We start from the raw sequence: 16745 nt of genomic DNA, 5'->3' as shown, positions 1-16745 counted from the left end.
AAAGTTGTCTCTCTTGATTAAGTGTTTGCTTGGTTGATGTGAAATATTATTTTCCTGGCTGTAGAGAGCTTTTGATTGGCTTGAGGTTTCTCTGAATGGTTTGACCCTGCCTGCTCTGCAGTTTTGGTGTCAGTTTTATTTGTGAAGCGCTATTTGTACCCTACAACTTAAAGTATAATAATAATAATAAATAAAATAAAATAAAGAAATAAAAATAAATCATCCAAAAATAAAATAAAATAAAAAAAAATAAAAAAAATATTTTTTTTCTAATCTCAGAGTTTGCTTTTATTTACAAGATCTACATTTTTGTCCCATGAAAATGTTGTTTCAAATGCTGACATTAAATGTTACATTTTTAATTTCGGTTTATAGACATTACTATTTTTTTTGCTTTAGTGGTTATACCATAAAGTTTTTTGTTTTCTTTGTATTAATTGATACAGTCAATTTCATATAAAACACATGAGGCAAAATTCTCTATTGTGAGTACATCTTGGTTTCAAGTGAAAGAAGCATACAATAATTTGTCTCCAAAGTGACTTTGAAGTAAATATCTAAATAAAACAGTACGGGAATAATCATGTAAGCATGCATCAAGTTCGACAAGTGTAATGACCCCCACCAGAAGCCTGCTGAAATTGTTTGAAAAACAGCCAGGTTACTGTGGCTAGAGCAGAATGTGGGAAGGGAAACAGTTGTAGACAATGAGTTCATAGAGGTAACAGACAGTCCATGTGACTGGCTAGGCTTTCTGTAGGTCAGTAGATTTTGCCTAACTTTACCCTGGGCCTTGTTCATGACTGGAAGTGGAATTGGTAAGGCTCTTACTAGCATCTAGCCCGGAGAGGCTAGAAATGCTGCTAAATATCTTAAAATCTAGAGTCTCAGTCCTCTCTTTGAGAAATTAACAATGATAAACCATCTTTCCAGAAAAAAATTAAAAAAAAAAACACACACACACTTTGATTTTATATTTTCTTCTTCTTCTTCTTCTTTTTTGTTATTATCATACTTTAAGTTCTAGTATACATGTGCACAACGTGCAGGTTTGTTACATATGTATACTTGTGCCGTGTTGGTGTGCTGCACCCATCAACTCGTCAGCACCCATCAACTCGTCATTTACATCAGGTGTAACTCCCAATGCCACCCCTCCCCTCTCCCCCCTCCCCATAATAGGCACTGGTGTGTGATGTCCCCCTTCCAGAGTCCAAGTGATCTCATTGTTCAATTCCCACCTATGAGTGAGAACATGCGGTGTTTGGTTTTCTGTTCTTGGGATAGTTTGCTGAGAATGATGGTTTCCAGTTGCATCCACGTCCCTACAAAGGACACGGACTCATCCTTTTTTATGGCTGCATAGTATTCCATGGTGTGTATGTACCACATTTTCTAAATCCAGTCTGTCACTGATGGACATTCGGGTTGATTCCAAGTCTTTGCTATTGTGATTTTATATTTTCAATATTACTTAAGTCAGTCTTTGGTTTCTGTAAATCAGAAGAATTTTAAGAACATTTTGTGAAGTTCAGTTGATTCAAAGTTATGGTGTGTGTTAATAAAGTGAAGTCAGTTCAGTTAATTTATGATTAGAAAGTAAACCATACATTTCTTTTTCTCCCCTATTCTTTCTCATTACTTTTTAAATATTTCCATAAAACAGTAATATAACAAAATAAAACCCTAGGCAGTCTCTACTTTCGGGGTGCCAATAAAGAAAACACAATGAATGGCTTTTGGAATAGAACTAAGCTTGACTACAGCAGGAAGGCATATAGAAAAGACATGCACACATGCAGATTGATGCCCTACATTATGCATACACATTGTGCATAATATTTGTCCTAAGGCAAATATTAGATGTGTCTTATGACATAAAATTTGCTAAGGCATTTTAATAACCAAGCCAAATGAAAATAAAGATTTCAAGGAATATAGTCGGTGTTAGAGAAGTCTTGATTTGTTAAAGTTTTCTTTTTTCTGTTTTCTGTCCTTGTCTTTTCTTTCTGTTCTTTTCTTTTTTCTTTCCTTCCTCACTCTCTCTTTTCTTTTCTTTTTGAGTAGAATTAATACTCAAGTATCTTCTACTGTTTTAAAATTGTATTTGATAGAAGACTTTTATAGTGGGAATCTTTGATCAGAATTACTGATGCTCTGTCATGTTCTAAATTAACCAGAAATAAATGTATGTGGAAATGTTAAGATGAATCCAAAAAGGAGGGAATTCATACAGTGTAAAATCTTTCATATTTGATTTAAAAATTCATTTGTGAACTTTAGCAGCTAGCAACTACATGGTAGTTAACATTGGCTTGTAGGCTAGGCCCGTCTCACCAATTTGCACTTTTCTGCCTGATTTATATTTGCTAAAAGCTGATTAGATTGTGCCCACCAGATTAAGGTGAATCTGCCTTCCCCAGGTCACTGCTTGAAAGATTAATTGTTTTGGGGAAAACATCCAACAGACGCACCCACGGTTAATTCCATGTATACTTCAATCAAATGAAGTCGACACTCAGTATTAACCATCACAAATCCACCCCTTGACAACTTCAACCCATACACATCTCCTAAGATCATACCTAATCTCAAGTAAATACAATGATAACATCATAATTACACCTAACACAATACAACTATCTTTACTACAATCAGTAATTCACCAATCCGAAAGCCAAACACTATTATGTGAAGTTAACAATACTCAAATGCTGATTTGTCATCAACAAATCTTATGTCACATGGTAAAGAAAAAGAAAGGATGAAGATATTATTACATGTGTATACACATACAAACTATTTTTTTCACAAAAGTAGGAACTACTTAGGACAATTAAAGTCCTCATTTCTGTACCTGGTCACGTGGTTGTAACTGGTGTTGATGTCTACCTTCTTCTACCAAGCTTTATGTGTTCTCTTTGCTTTCAGCAAGCACTTCAGTAGGGATTCCTTAATCTCTTTCCTTCCTTCCCTCCTTCCTTCCTTCTTTCCTTCCTTCCTTCCTCTTTTCTTTCCATTCCTTTCTTTTTCATTTCTTTTTTTTTCTTTCCTTCTCTTTTCTTTCTATTCTTATTTCTCCTCTTTCTTTCCTTTGTTCCTCTTTTCTTTCTTTCCTTTTGATTTCTCTTTTCTTTTCTTCTTTCATTACTTCCTTTATTCCTCTCTCATTTATTTTTTTTTCTTCTCTTTTCTTTCTATTCTGTTCTTTTCTTTTTTTCTTTCCTTCCTTTGTTCCTCTCTCTTTTACTTTCTTTCCTTTTCTTTCCTTCTCACTTCTGTTCTTTCATTTTCTTCTATCCTTTCTTCCTTCTATTCTTCCTCTGTTTTCTTTCCTTGTCTTTTCTTTCTGTTCTTTTCTTTTTTCTTTCCTTCCTCACTCTCTCTTTTCTTTTCCTTTCTCTTCTCTACTTTCCTTTCCTTTCTTTTCTTTCCTTTCAGTTATTTTCTTTCCCCACTCCCTTCCTCCCTCCCTCCTCCTTCCTTCCTTCCTTCCTTCCTTCCTTCCTTCCTTCCTTCCTTCCTTCCTTCCTTCCTTCCTTCCTTCCTTCCTTTCTCTTTCTTTCTTTCTTTCTTTCTTTCTTTCTTTCTTTCTTTCTTTCTTTCTTTCTTTCTTTCTTTCCTTTCTTTCTTTCCTTCTTTCCTTCTTCCTTTCTTTCTTTCTTTCTCTATCTCTCTCTCCCTTTCTCTTTCCTTCCTTCTCTCCCTCCCTCCCTCCCTGCCTCCTTCCTTCCTTCCTTCCTTCCTTCCTTCCTTCCTTCCTTCCTTCCTTCCTTCCTTCCTTCTTTCCTTCCTTCCTCCATTTTTTTTTCTGGAGGTGTAACCCAAAACTTAATTCCTGAAGAGTCTGGATAATTTACAGTCCTGCCAAATTAGGCTGTTATAGTTTTCCACTGACCTTAATCTCAGGGCATGTAAGAACTGTCAGGAACCCTAAGGGATCTCCTGTGTTCTATGCTTACTCTTCCATACCTCCGTTTTGGAGTAGTAGTCTGATTTTATCTTGATAACCCAGGTGAATCACCACAGCCAACACTCACACACCCTTCTTAGCCTATTGCCTGAATGGTAGGAGTACCCCAAAATGCCAAGGGGGCAATCTTCACTGTCACTTTAATGGAATTGTCATTGTGTCTCCTGGTGGCAGCATTTCTCCCTCTGAAACTAAGACCTCTAAGCCAGGGGAACATAATGTCATGGAAACAGGAAGCAAACATTTTGCTAATGGATCACTAGGGTAATGGTGGGTGAGGACATTTTCACTTCTACCCCTTGATTTCTGTACCCATTAATTCCGGCTACGGCAGAAAGCACTATATGACGGACATTGATTCAGAACATACGTTACCTTCTGGAGAACTTTGTCCCAGGTTGGCAAAGTCTTGTCACATAGATGGTATTGTAATTGTAACTTTAAAAGGCCATTTCACCATTCTATTAATCCAGCTGCTTTAGGATGATGGGAAACATGATAAGACCAGTAAATTCCGTAAGCAGGTGCCCACTGCCACACTTCTGTATCCATAAGGTGAGTGCCTTGGTCTGAGGGAATGCTGTGTGGAATGCTCTGATGGTGGATGAGGCATTTAGTGAGTCCACAGATGATTAGTCTTGGCAGAAGCATTGCATGCAGAATAGGTGAACCCATATCCAGGGTAAGCGCCCTGAGAAATGGTGTCATAACGATAGATCAGTGTTGGTCTCTGTTGCTGGCAAATTGGGCACTCAGCAGTGGGCATAGCCAGGTCAGCCTTGGTGAGTAAAAGTCCATTTCACTGAAGTCATGCATAATATGCATCCCTGCCATCGCGGCCACTTTGATTATGGGTCCACTGGGCCATCGATGACAGGAGTGGCTCGGGAGAGAGACTGCGTGGTATCCAGAGGATGGTTTATTCTACCCATTTGCTTATTGAATTTATCCTCTTCTGGGGTCACCATTGTTGAGCACTCCCAGGAAATATAAATATCCTCGCAGTTTTTGACCACTCAGAGAGACCCATGTATATGAGTCTCTCTCAAACTACTTTGCCACCTATTTACTGATAATGCTTCTTCTGAGTTCCTGATCATTCAGCCAAACCACTGGCTATGGCCCATGAACAAGTATATCATCGCATGTCTTGACATTTCCCCTTGAAGTTCTGTCCACTGAGAAGATGTCCCTTCACCAGTGTCCTTCAGGGATATCTCAGAAAAAAGCTGTAGTATTGCAGCCATTCATTTTTGGGTGGTGGGTGCTGTAGTATTGCAGCCATTCATTTTTGGGTGGTGGGTGCATATATTGTGCAGAACCATCTGCAGCCAGGCCATAGACTTCTCTTATTCTGTCAGCTGATCATAAAGAACTATCCAAAAGACCATCTGTGCAGGTTGGACGAGAGAAGGCAGGGTGGCAGGACTGGAGACCATGGGCACTTGAGCCACTTACACATGTAACGTACTTGTGCCTTCAGGAATGGCTTGAGACTGGACACATACATACCACTTCCATTTGATGATGAACTACTGCTATGGACAACCCACTTCATGGCTAGGTGGGTCAGAAAGCACCCAGTTTGTGATAGGTATTTCAGTTCACTTGGTGACTTGATGACCTACAGACAAGCGTTCAGTTAACACCAAACCCAGTAACAGGCCAAGAGCCCTCTCTCAAATGGGGAGTGCTTATCTGCAGAAGCTGGCAGAGCATTGCTTCAAAATCCTAGAGAGCTATGCTGTGATTCACCTGGGGGAACCTGGCATTAGACTCCAAAGAGCACCCCTATCTACCACTGACACCTCAATCACCATTAGATCTTCTGAGTCATATGGCCCAAGTGTCAGAAAAGCTTGCCTGGACCTGCTGCAGAACTCTCTCATGTTCTGGACACTACTGAAATCTGGTAGCCTCTTAAGTCACTCAATAAATGGGGGAGAGTAAAAATCCCGCCTAAGGACTGTGTTTTCTCCAATACCCAAAGAAACCCACTAGACGTTGTTGCCCACTTTTTTGTTTGTATGAGGGGCCAAATACAGCAAATTGTTCTTTACCTTAGAAGGAATATGTCAACAGGCTGAACCCCAATAAATTTTACTCAGGTAGAAGGTCGCTGAATCGTAGCCAGATTTCTTTCCTATAATGTGGTATAAACGTGCCTCACCAAGAAGTCCAGTGGGTTTCCTGCTTCTTGCTCACTGGATCAAATCTGCATAATATCATCAATGCAATGGACAATGGACAAGTGTGATATCTTGCAGCAGCCAAAAGCGATCAAGGTCTCTCTGAATAATTTTAACACACAAAGGTAGAGAGTTGGCATACCCCTGAGGTAGGAGAGTAAAGGCATATTGCCGGTATAGTCAGGTGAAGGCAAATTGCCTCTGGTGGGTCTCATGGACAGGAATGAAGAAAAAGGCATTCGCCAAGTCAATGGCTGCATACCAGATACCAGGAGAGATATTAATTTGCTCAAGCAATAAAACCACATTTGGTACAGCAGCTGCAATTCGAGTCACCACACGGTCAAGCTTACGAAAATCTCCTGTCATTCTCCAAGATCCACTTGTCTTCTGCACAGATTAAATAGGAGAGTTGCATTCAGATGTGCTGGCAATGACCAACTCTGTGTCTTTCAAGTCCTTAACGGTGGTACTAATCATTGCAATCTCTCCGGGGCTGTGATATTGTTTTTGATCTACTATATTTCCAGGTAGAGGCAGCTCAAATGGCTTCCATTTGACTTTTCCCATTATAGTAACTTCATCCTACGGGTCAGGAAGCAAATGTGCAGTTCTGCCAGACCTACCTGTGTCTATGTCAATAACGTATTCTGGCACTGAGAAAATGACTTTAACTTGCCACCAAATATCTCTGTATTTCTGGTCCAGAGATATTTTTTGAATCTTTCCCCTCCTCCTCCTCCTCCTCCTCCTCCTCCTCCTCCTCCTCTCCTCCTCCTCCTCCTCCTCCTCCTCCTCCTCTCCTCCTCCTCCTCTCCTCCTCCTCCTTTGGAGATCTGGCATTTCTGTTTTTTTTTCAGCTGCATAACAGTTCGATGTGCTGTAATTTGTGCCATCCACATATAAGATGGATTGATGTGTAAGCTGTATTCGGTTTCACAAAATAGAGAAGCATTTCCAGTTCTCACAGGTATTTTAAATATACTCCCTAAGTGACTTAATCTCACAATTAAATAAATATAAAGCAAACATCACTATTTAATGAGAAAAAGATATTTATGTGAAGATTATAGTTACTAGGTTTCAGAACAATATTTCTTATGAAGTGCTCAATTTACACTGAGAAAATGCTAATGTTCTTCTATTCATGTAAATTTCTGATGACCGTGTATTGAATACACTTATTTTAAGTACAAAGGTTTTTTAATCAGTAAACTCACAATGGTTAAAGTTAAGTGTGTGTTAGCCTATGAAAATTTAATACTTTACCATAGTATATAACGTTTTTCAAAGAAAACTGTTACAGAAGCAATGCCATTAAAAACACGGACTTAAGATATCTCTAGTTAATGACTGGTATATTGGATCACGTTGCTGATGATATAAAAGTTTAAAGTGTTATTTCAAAATTGCTGTGTTAGCCTGATAAAATGAACTTCCCAGCCTGATTAGAAGCACAATGGACAGAATCATCATTTTTGTAGCATAAGTATATTTCTTCTTCGCTCAGGTTGAGAAACAGTGAGTTACTAGGAATATCTGCCCCCAGTTGGACTCTGCCCACAAAAATGACCTGGGGACTCAAAGAAGCTGGCACTACTAATCACATAAATTGTGTGATCGAACAACTGTACATAATCTCAGTCATCAGAAACAGTATTTCTAACAACTGAAAACACACGTGGTGAGGTAGACCATGATTGTTCAAAGATGAGAAACAAAAGTGTGAGGTAACTTTTAATTATTTATTTGTTTTTAATATTCTGATACCAGGTACTGTTTCTCTTGCTGACATTACAGTACTTTCACGAGATTTTGTCAGGACTGCATTTCGATGATGTGGTTAGAATGTCTGAGATACTATGACTGGCACATTTGTCGTGCTCACTATCTAATAACTTGAAATTTCACTTGACAATGTTTACTATTTTTTCTTTGCTTTCAAAGCACAATTGATAAAATCACATTTGTATGACATGGTAAATGCAATTCAGAATTTCAAGAGTAAAAAATATTTATTTTTAATGAGTGTGTTCTCATCTTGTATGTAAAATATGCTATTTTTTTTTAGCTGTTATCCTATCTGTGTTATACAAGTTGTGTTTATTTTTAGGATTATCTGGGTATTTATCTCAAATTAATATTGTTCTGTTCAAGAAAAAAATTGTTTTCAGATAATGGGACATGCACCTGTTATCTACACTATTTCACAGTTACAATAAGTCTGCTAAAGTTATAAAATCACCTGGTCAAAAATAAAAAGTGTTTGGTTGATAATAAGACAGCAAAATCTTAGGCTTTATTGGCAGATCACATATTAAAGATGTAGCAATTAAGTAAGTGAATATAGAAAACTTGAATTTTGCAAAATGTTTGTAGTGAAACTGTTTATCCTTCCTTTACTTTTTTGCATAGATATTGATACATACTAAAGAAAGAAATTAGAATATTTTAATTGTAGTAAACAGTTCTAAAATTTCTACATTTCTTTTCCTCAGTGGTCAGGAATAATTTGGCTTTCAAACAGCATCTCAGCACCTATCATATATAGACCTATTCCTTCTTCTCCTCCTCCTCCTCCTCCCTCCTCCTCCCTCCTCCTCCACCCTCCTCCTCCTCTTCTTCCTCCTCCTCCTCCCTACTACTCTTTCTCCTCCTCCTCCCCTTCTTCTCCTTCTTCCTTCCTTCTTGCTTCCTTCTCCTCTTCCTCTTCCTCCTCCTCCTCCTCCTCCTCTTCTTCTTCTTCTTCCTTCTCCTTCTCCTCCTCCTCCTCCTCCTCCTCCTCCTCCTCCTCCTCCTCCTCCTCCTCCTCCTCCTCCTCCTCCTCTCTCCTCTCTTCTTCTTCTTCTTCTTCTTCTTCTTCTTCTTCTTCTTCTTCTTCTTCTTCTTCTTCTTCTTCTTCTTCTTCTTTCTTCTTTCTTCTTTCTTCTTTCTTCTTCTTCTTCTTCTTCTTCTTCTTCTTCTTCTTCTTCTTCTTCTTCTTCTTCTTCTTCTTCTTCTTCTTCTTCTTCTTCTTCTTCTTCTTTCTTCTTCTTCTTCTTCTTCTTCTTCTTCTTCTTCTTCTTCTTCTTCTTCTTCTTCTTCTTCTTCTTCTTCTTCTTCTTCTTCTTCTTCTTCTTCTCCTCCTCCTCCTCCTCCTCCTCCTCCTCCTCCTCCTCCTCCTCCTCCTCCTTCTTCTTCTTCCTTCTTCTTCTGCCTTTCTAGATCTGGTAGATCACACTATGCAGGCATTACAATCTGGGTAGAGCTCCTTTTACTAGAATCTCCTTATGGGATATCCACTCTTGGCTTGGATGTCCAGTAGTGGTTTGGTTAAAAGCCACTACCAGACCAAAAGCTAGAATTTAAGTCCCCATCCTGTAGCTGTTTTTTCCCCTAGGGTTTGGAACTTAAAACAGATAGAGATGGAGGATGGTACTGGCAAGAAGCGAATGAGGAAGACAGAATATAACATTCCAATTAAGACCCCAACATTATGCTTTGCTGCTTGTGCTTTATGTTGTCTCCGCCGTTCACTGTGGCATACATGTCTGCCTAGTTACTTTTTCTATGGGTGAACTTTGTCAGGACAGGAAGCAGATATTTTTTATTTCTGTATCAAAAACCTCAGATGCAAACCAAAGCATAGAGACACATTGCATATGCATAAAACAACTATATTTTGCTCTGTAGCTACAAGGAAATTGTGACATGTGGAGCTTCTGTGTACGCTCTCAATCCTTCAACAGCTACTCTTAATAGCCATATTTATTGATTGGTAATAATTCTCAATACATCACATAATTATATCATGTAAACCGCAAAAATGCATTATACAGACAAGAAGACACTGAATTCTACGAGAACAAATAAATTATAAATATTTAAACAATAGTAATATTATAGTGGTCTTTCCTGTTAATTTCTACTATTCTTATCCCAATAGAAAGAGGTTAAAATTGTCCCAGCAAAGACAGGCCATGTATTCTTTCATCTCTTAAGGTATAATTAACTTCTTATTATAAGAAGATTTATACTCTCTGTATAAACAGAACTTTAAAATATAGTCATCTTTTTGATTTAACAGTTCTCTAATGAAGCAAATCTCAAGCATATCATTTTATTTGTATAAACGTTTCAATGCATCTCTAAACTTTTTCCTTAAAAAGTTGACTATGGTGCTGTCATCACACATAATAAAAATCACTGTATAAGCTTGGGCAACATGGCAAAACCATGTCTCCACAAATAATGCAAAACAATATTCAAGTGTGGTGGTTTGAGCCTGTAGTGTCAGCCACTTGGTAAGGTAAAATGCCATTTCATTCACTGACTTTCGGTATTCACGTAAAGTTCCTTCATTAGAGTTTTCAAATTAGATTACTGCATCAATGATGTCTTTTAGTTTCTAGAGTAATATTTTCCGTGAGATTATGTATAATAATCATCGCAAAGATCAGCGTTACTCATCATCAGATACGCATTTTTTCTTGTCAAATGAACATTTTCATCACTGACAAGAAAGTACCCCTTTCTAGCCCTGAAAGAAAAAATATATATGATATACTCATAGATACATATATAGTGTATAACTTTATATATGTGTATATGTATACATATGCATACATACGTGTGTGTATATATATATTTTATATATCTGTACTTTTTCAAACTTGTAATCATATAGCTATTCAGCCTCATACAAAAGTCACCAGCCACACTGGGTCTTTCTTTAGATTTGAAACATTCAGTTAGGCCGGGCAATGTCCTTCACACTGGTAGTGTTAGCACTTTGGGGAGCCAAGGCAGGCAGAGTACTTGATTTCAGGAGTTCAAAACCAGCCTGAGCAACTTGGTGATATCTATTAAGATACACAAAGTTAGCTGAGTGTAATGATCTGCACCAGTAGTCCCTGCTACCTGGGACACTGAGGTGAAAACATCTCCTGAGCTGTGATTGTGTTGCTGTACCCCAACCTTAGCAGTGAAGAGAAGCGCTGCCCCTCCCCACCCTTACACACACACACAAAGGGTAATAGCATCTTGATTTTTTAGCTTTGTTATATTCATTTTATCAAAGCCTAATTTGTGGCATGCATGAAAATAAAACACTGTCACACAACTTTTTACTATATACTGTAGTATGTAACTCTTTCTAGTTCCGAAAACAAGCTGCACCCCCTCAGAAGAGTTTACTGTTCTTTCAAGAAGGTGCTTCTTAGATATCTCAGAGGTAGAAGGAACAAGGGATCTTCTGATTTATGGGCTGCCTTGCGTTTCACTCATAGCAGCTCCCTTCCCTGTATTAGCATATCACTTAGATTTCTTTTAAATGTCTGTAGTGCACCTGTAATGCGGTGACTCCCCATTATATCTCTCAGTACAAGTTTCCAGATTCCATAGCTAAACTGTAAACCTAGGCTTGTAAATGTAACTTGTTTATGTAATTCTTATTTACCTATTTCAGTTCCATAGCCTTACGGGTGACTAACGCTCCTTTAACCTTGGTCAACAAGATAATTTCATTTCCCTGATCTACTCAAAACAATTTTTTTTTTTTCTGAAATCTAGTCAACATTTCTGTTCGTGTTCATTCAAATTATTATAACACTATGAGTTTCTGTCTTTGAATCTTTCACTCAATAATTCAAGTGCTCATGCATCTGTGTGTGATTGCTTCCAAACTATTGGCACCAGGGACCATGTTTGTGAAAGACAACTGTCTATTGTCTTCACAGGAAAACAAAACAAAGCAAAACAAAAATGTAAGGAATATATGTTTATAATCTGTTTCTTTAATAATCCCTTTCGGTACAAATGTGAAAAATCTGTTAATACTTTAAATGTGGACCCTAACAAGCATCAAAATCTTCTTGGTTCTTTGGAACAGTATATCCAATGAAAGGGACAAATCCACATTGCTGTAAAATGTGATAGAATGTATGCTTTGTTCAGTTTTCAGAGAAAAAAGATGTCATGGAACAGAACCAGAAGACATTAGAGTTGTTTGTGCTCATCCACAAAATGAACTTCTGGTTTCTGTTTACCGTTTTAGTGGTAACAGACAGGTAGTCCAGACGATAACTGGTTTAAAGGAAAATAATATTGACAAAATACAGTGACTGACTTGAAGAAAAATGATTCTTGTTAAATGAATAATTCTGGATATAAAATATCTCACAGATTGTTTTCATCTCTCATCTAAAATAAATTTCAATTTAATGATTGAATATTGAAGAGTTGATAGAAGAAAACCTTATACGTTTTCTACTGTAGATACCTCTTGAAGGAAAAAGTGCCTTCCTCTTTTGTGGCTACAACACATTTTAACAACCATGTATAGTTTCACAAACAGATTTCATTCTTTAGGCCTAACCATTCTATTTTGTCTCTTTGGAACTTGTTTGGGAGATGGAATGATAAAATATCTTTGAAGATGTTGTATGTTAACTAACATGGATGTCTTCCTTGGCCTTCGTAACTTCTCACCTTCAAGCTGCCTGTATTGTTGTGCACCTTGCTGCCATTTAGATTATGGTTTATTTAGAACATCATACTGTCTGCTATTGACATCTCTCAGAATTGGAATAATTTCTTTTCACCCTTTCTCTCACTCTTAACACACACCTCTTAAAGTAACTACACATAGATCTTAACATTTTTCATAAGACACTGAGACTGGCCTGGTCAAAAGGGTGAAACACGATCTCTACTAAAAATATAAAAATTAGCCAGGCCTTGTGCCAGGTGCCTGTAAAATTAGCTGCTGGGGAGGCTGAGACAGTTGAATTCCTTGAATCTGGGAGGCATAGGTTACAGTGAGCAGAGATCCTGCCATTGCACTGCAGCTTAGGGAAGGGCATGAAACTCCATGTCAAAAAATAAAGAAATAAAAACATGTGAGAATTAAACTTACTAGTATCTGTGCGTCTTTTAGTCTATTGACTCTTCTTTAAGTGCAATAAGTATCAGCTGCTGTTATTATTGCTTATCATATATCTTCAATTTACCCACCCCAAACTCTGCTTAATAGTATAAAAGAAAACATCAGAGCAGTAACACAGTCAGACAGTAGTGTCTATATGGAACCACATGAGCATCAGCGTCAGCATCAGTAATGTTTTCTAATTTACAAGAATTAAGTGACCTTTTACACCCACAGATTCTGCAAACACAGATTTCTCAAAATGGAAACCCTACCTAGTGTAAGCATTTACATTTGCTTCTTATGACAAGTAATTTGTGTTTGGCTTGTAGGATTTCTTTTTAGAAGGTGTCAAATGTGTTTAACCTCTTTCTTCAGTCTTCCTCCTTTTTTTGTAAAATCATTAGCTCTAATTTATATGAATGTGTTGCCTTTTTGGTTTAGTTATTTCAAGGTAAAATATGTATGATATCTGTACCTTAGAATATGGTTTTTAATATATGGAAATGTAGAAGAGCATTTATTTATTATATTAATTATTATTTTTCATTCATGCAGTTTGAAATATGAGTTAGTGAAGTGATGAGATAATCACAAAGATTTAGTCTTAACTGACGTACACTTTATTAAGAACTTGAAAATAAAAATGTTTTTGATTGCATATGTAATTTCTATTTGAAGAGTAGAATTATTTTTCTGCCTGAAAGAACATAATTTACTATGATTAGTATACAAATTGCCTCTATATTCCTGATTACCACTGGAATTTACACCAAAAAAAAAAAAAGTCTGTGTTCCTGCCAGTGACAGGGAAATGGCTTTGGATTTCATTCGTAGTTACTTACAATTATATGGTTGTCTTTTTTTTTTTTTTTTTTTTTAATATTATACTTTAAGTTCTAGGGTACATGTGCACTACATGCAGGTTTGTTACATATGTATACATGAACAATGTTGGTGTGCTGCACCCATTAATTCATCATTTACATCAGGTATATCTCCTAATGCACTCCCTCCCCCCTCCCCCCTCCCCACAATAGGACCCAGTGTGTGATGTCCCCCTTCCTGTGTCCAAGTGATCTCATTGTTCAGTTCCCACCTATGAGTGAGAACATGCGGTGTTTGGTTTTCTGTTCTTGTGATAGTTTGCTGAGAATGATGGTTTCCAGCTGCATCCATGTCCCTACAAAGGACACAAACTCATCCTCTTTTATGGCTGCATAGTATTCCATGGTGTATGTATGCCACATTTTCTGAATCCAGTCTGTCAGTGATGGACGTTTGGGTTGATTCCAAGTCTTTGCTATTGTGAATGGTGCTGCAATAAACAAACGTGTGCATGTGTCTTTATAGCAGCGTGATTTATAATTCTTTGGGTACATCCCCAATAAACAAACGTGTGCATGTGTCTTTATAGCAGCGTGATTCATAATTCTTTGGGTACATCCCCAGTAATGGGATGGCTGGGTCGAATGGTATTTCTAGATCTAGATCCTTGAGGAATCACCACACTGTTTTCCACAATGTGAACTAGTTTACAGTCCCATCAACAATGTAAAAGTGTTCCTATTTCTCCATATCCTCTCCAGCACCTGTTATTTCCTGATTTTTTAATTTTTGAGACCGAGTCTTGCTCTGTCCCCCAGCCTGGAGTGTAGTGGTGTGATCTCGGCTCACTGCCAGCTCTACCTCCAAGTTTCATGCTAGTCTCCTGTCTCAGCCTCCCCAATACCTTGGATTACAGGCGCTTGCTGTCAGGCCCAGATTTTTTGTTTTTGTTTTTTTTTTTTTCCTCCAGGATGATCTCCATCTCCTGACCTCATGGTCCACCTTCCTCAGCCTCCCAGAGTGCTGGGATTACAGGCATGAGCCACCGTGCCTGTCTGGTTTGTTGTCTATTATATTGCTTTATACTTTCCTAATTGGAAAAACATTATTTCAATTTCAAATATACAAAACACATTTTGGCAGTAATTGTGTGAAAATTCTGGTGAAACATAAAGTTCTCTAATCTAAATATGCATTTATTATTTAAAAATTGGCTCTCACTCCAATAATTTTTTTATTATTCTACCTTATCATTCAGCATTAAGCTTTATCTATTCTAAACAAAATCTTACCTTAAAATTGAAAACCTGGATCATTTTTTACACCAGATTTTGTTTCTCATATTGATAATTCCAATAATTGGGAAGGCCAAGGGAAAAAGAACACTTGAGGCCAGGAATTTGGAACGCAGTTTGGCAAAATATGAAACACCGTCCTAACAAAAAGTTTGTAAAAATTAGAAGGATGTGGTAGCTCAACATCCTAAAGTGCTACCATAAAGCGGTAGCACTTTATGAGGCCAAGTTGGATGTATCACTGTAGTCCTAGAATTTGAGGCCAGCCTGAGTAACATGGCAAGATTCTGTGTCTACGAAAAAGTTAAAATATAAATAAGTTATCAGTTGAGCCTACTGGGCTTTTGGTCTAGAGGCAGCTAATTGGGAGATTGAGGAAGCAGGATGACATGAGTCCAGTAGTTAGAAGCTGCAGTTAGCGATGGTGGCACCACTGAATTCATTCTGGCTAGAGCGTTATAGAGTCTGTCTCTTAAAAGGAAAAGTAAAATGACTAGTCTTAAGTTAGTACTAATTGTAAAAGCATAGAATACATTGCAATAACCTGACTTCGCAGCTCTTTCAGCATTGCTTATATTAAAATACGTTAAGATAATGTTATTGAACTAAAAAGTGTTTGATATAAATTTTCAGAGACCTACACACATTTGCATTTTACTTACTTCTTAACTTGACTGTGAAACTAAAGTCGCAGAGCTGTACTAATCAATCTCATATTTGTACTATTTTAGTCCATTTTCATGCACTTATAAAGATGTATGCTAGACTGGGCAATTTATAAGAGGAAGAGGGGTTTATTGACTTAGAGATTTATATGTCCGGCAAGGCAAAGAGGAGCAAGTCACAGCTTACACAGTTGGCAGCAAGCAAAGAGAGAGCTTGTGCAGGGAAACGCTGATGTTTAAAGCCATCAGATGTAATGAGACTTACTCACTGTCACAAGAACAGCACGCACAAAAAACAAAACACCTGCCCCCATAATCCGATTACTCCCTATCTCATCCCCCCACCACCACATGTGAAAATTCAAGATAAAATTTGGGTGGGGACACAGTCAAATCATATCATTCCAACCTGGCCCCTCTAAAATCTCAAATCCTCACATTTCAAAACCAGTCATGCTTTTCCAATAGTACTTCAATGTCTTAGCTCGTTCAAGCATTAACTCGATAGTCTATAGTCTGATAGTTTATGTGAGACAAGGCAAGTTTTTTCTGCATATGAACCTGTAAAATATAAAGCAAGTTAGTTACTTCCCAGATACAGGTAGGTAGTGGAATTGGGAAAATATAGGCATTCCAACTGTGAGAAATTGACCAGAATAAAGGGGTTATGGGCCCTAAGTACATCTCAAATCCAACGAGGCATGAAAAGCCTAAGGCTCCAGGATGACCTTCTTTAACTTAATGTCTCATATCCAGGTCATGCTGATGCAAGAGGTGGGTTTCCATGGTCTTGTGCAGCTCCTCTCATGAGACTTTACAGGGCACAGCCTTTCTCCCAACTGCTTTTAGCAGCCTGACATTGAGTGTCTCTGGGATTTTCTGGGCACCCTT

The sequence above is a fragment of the Macaca nemestrina genome (genome assembly GCF_043159975.1).
Source record: "Macaca nemestrina isolate mMacNem1 chromosome Y unlocalized genomic scaffold, mMacNem.hap1 SUPER_Y_unloc_1, whole genome shotgun sequence".
NCBI lineage: Eukaryota > Metazoa > Chordata > Mammalia > Primates > Cercopithecidae > Macaca > Macaca nemestrina.
This window is presented reverse-complemented; position numbering follows the sequence as displayed.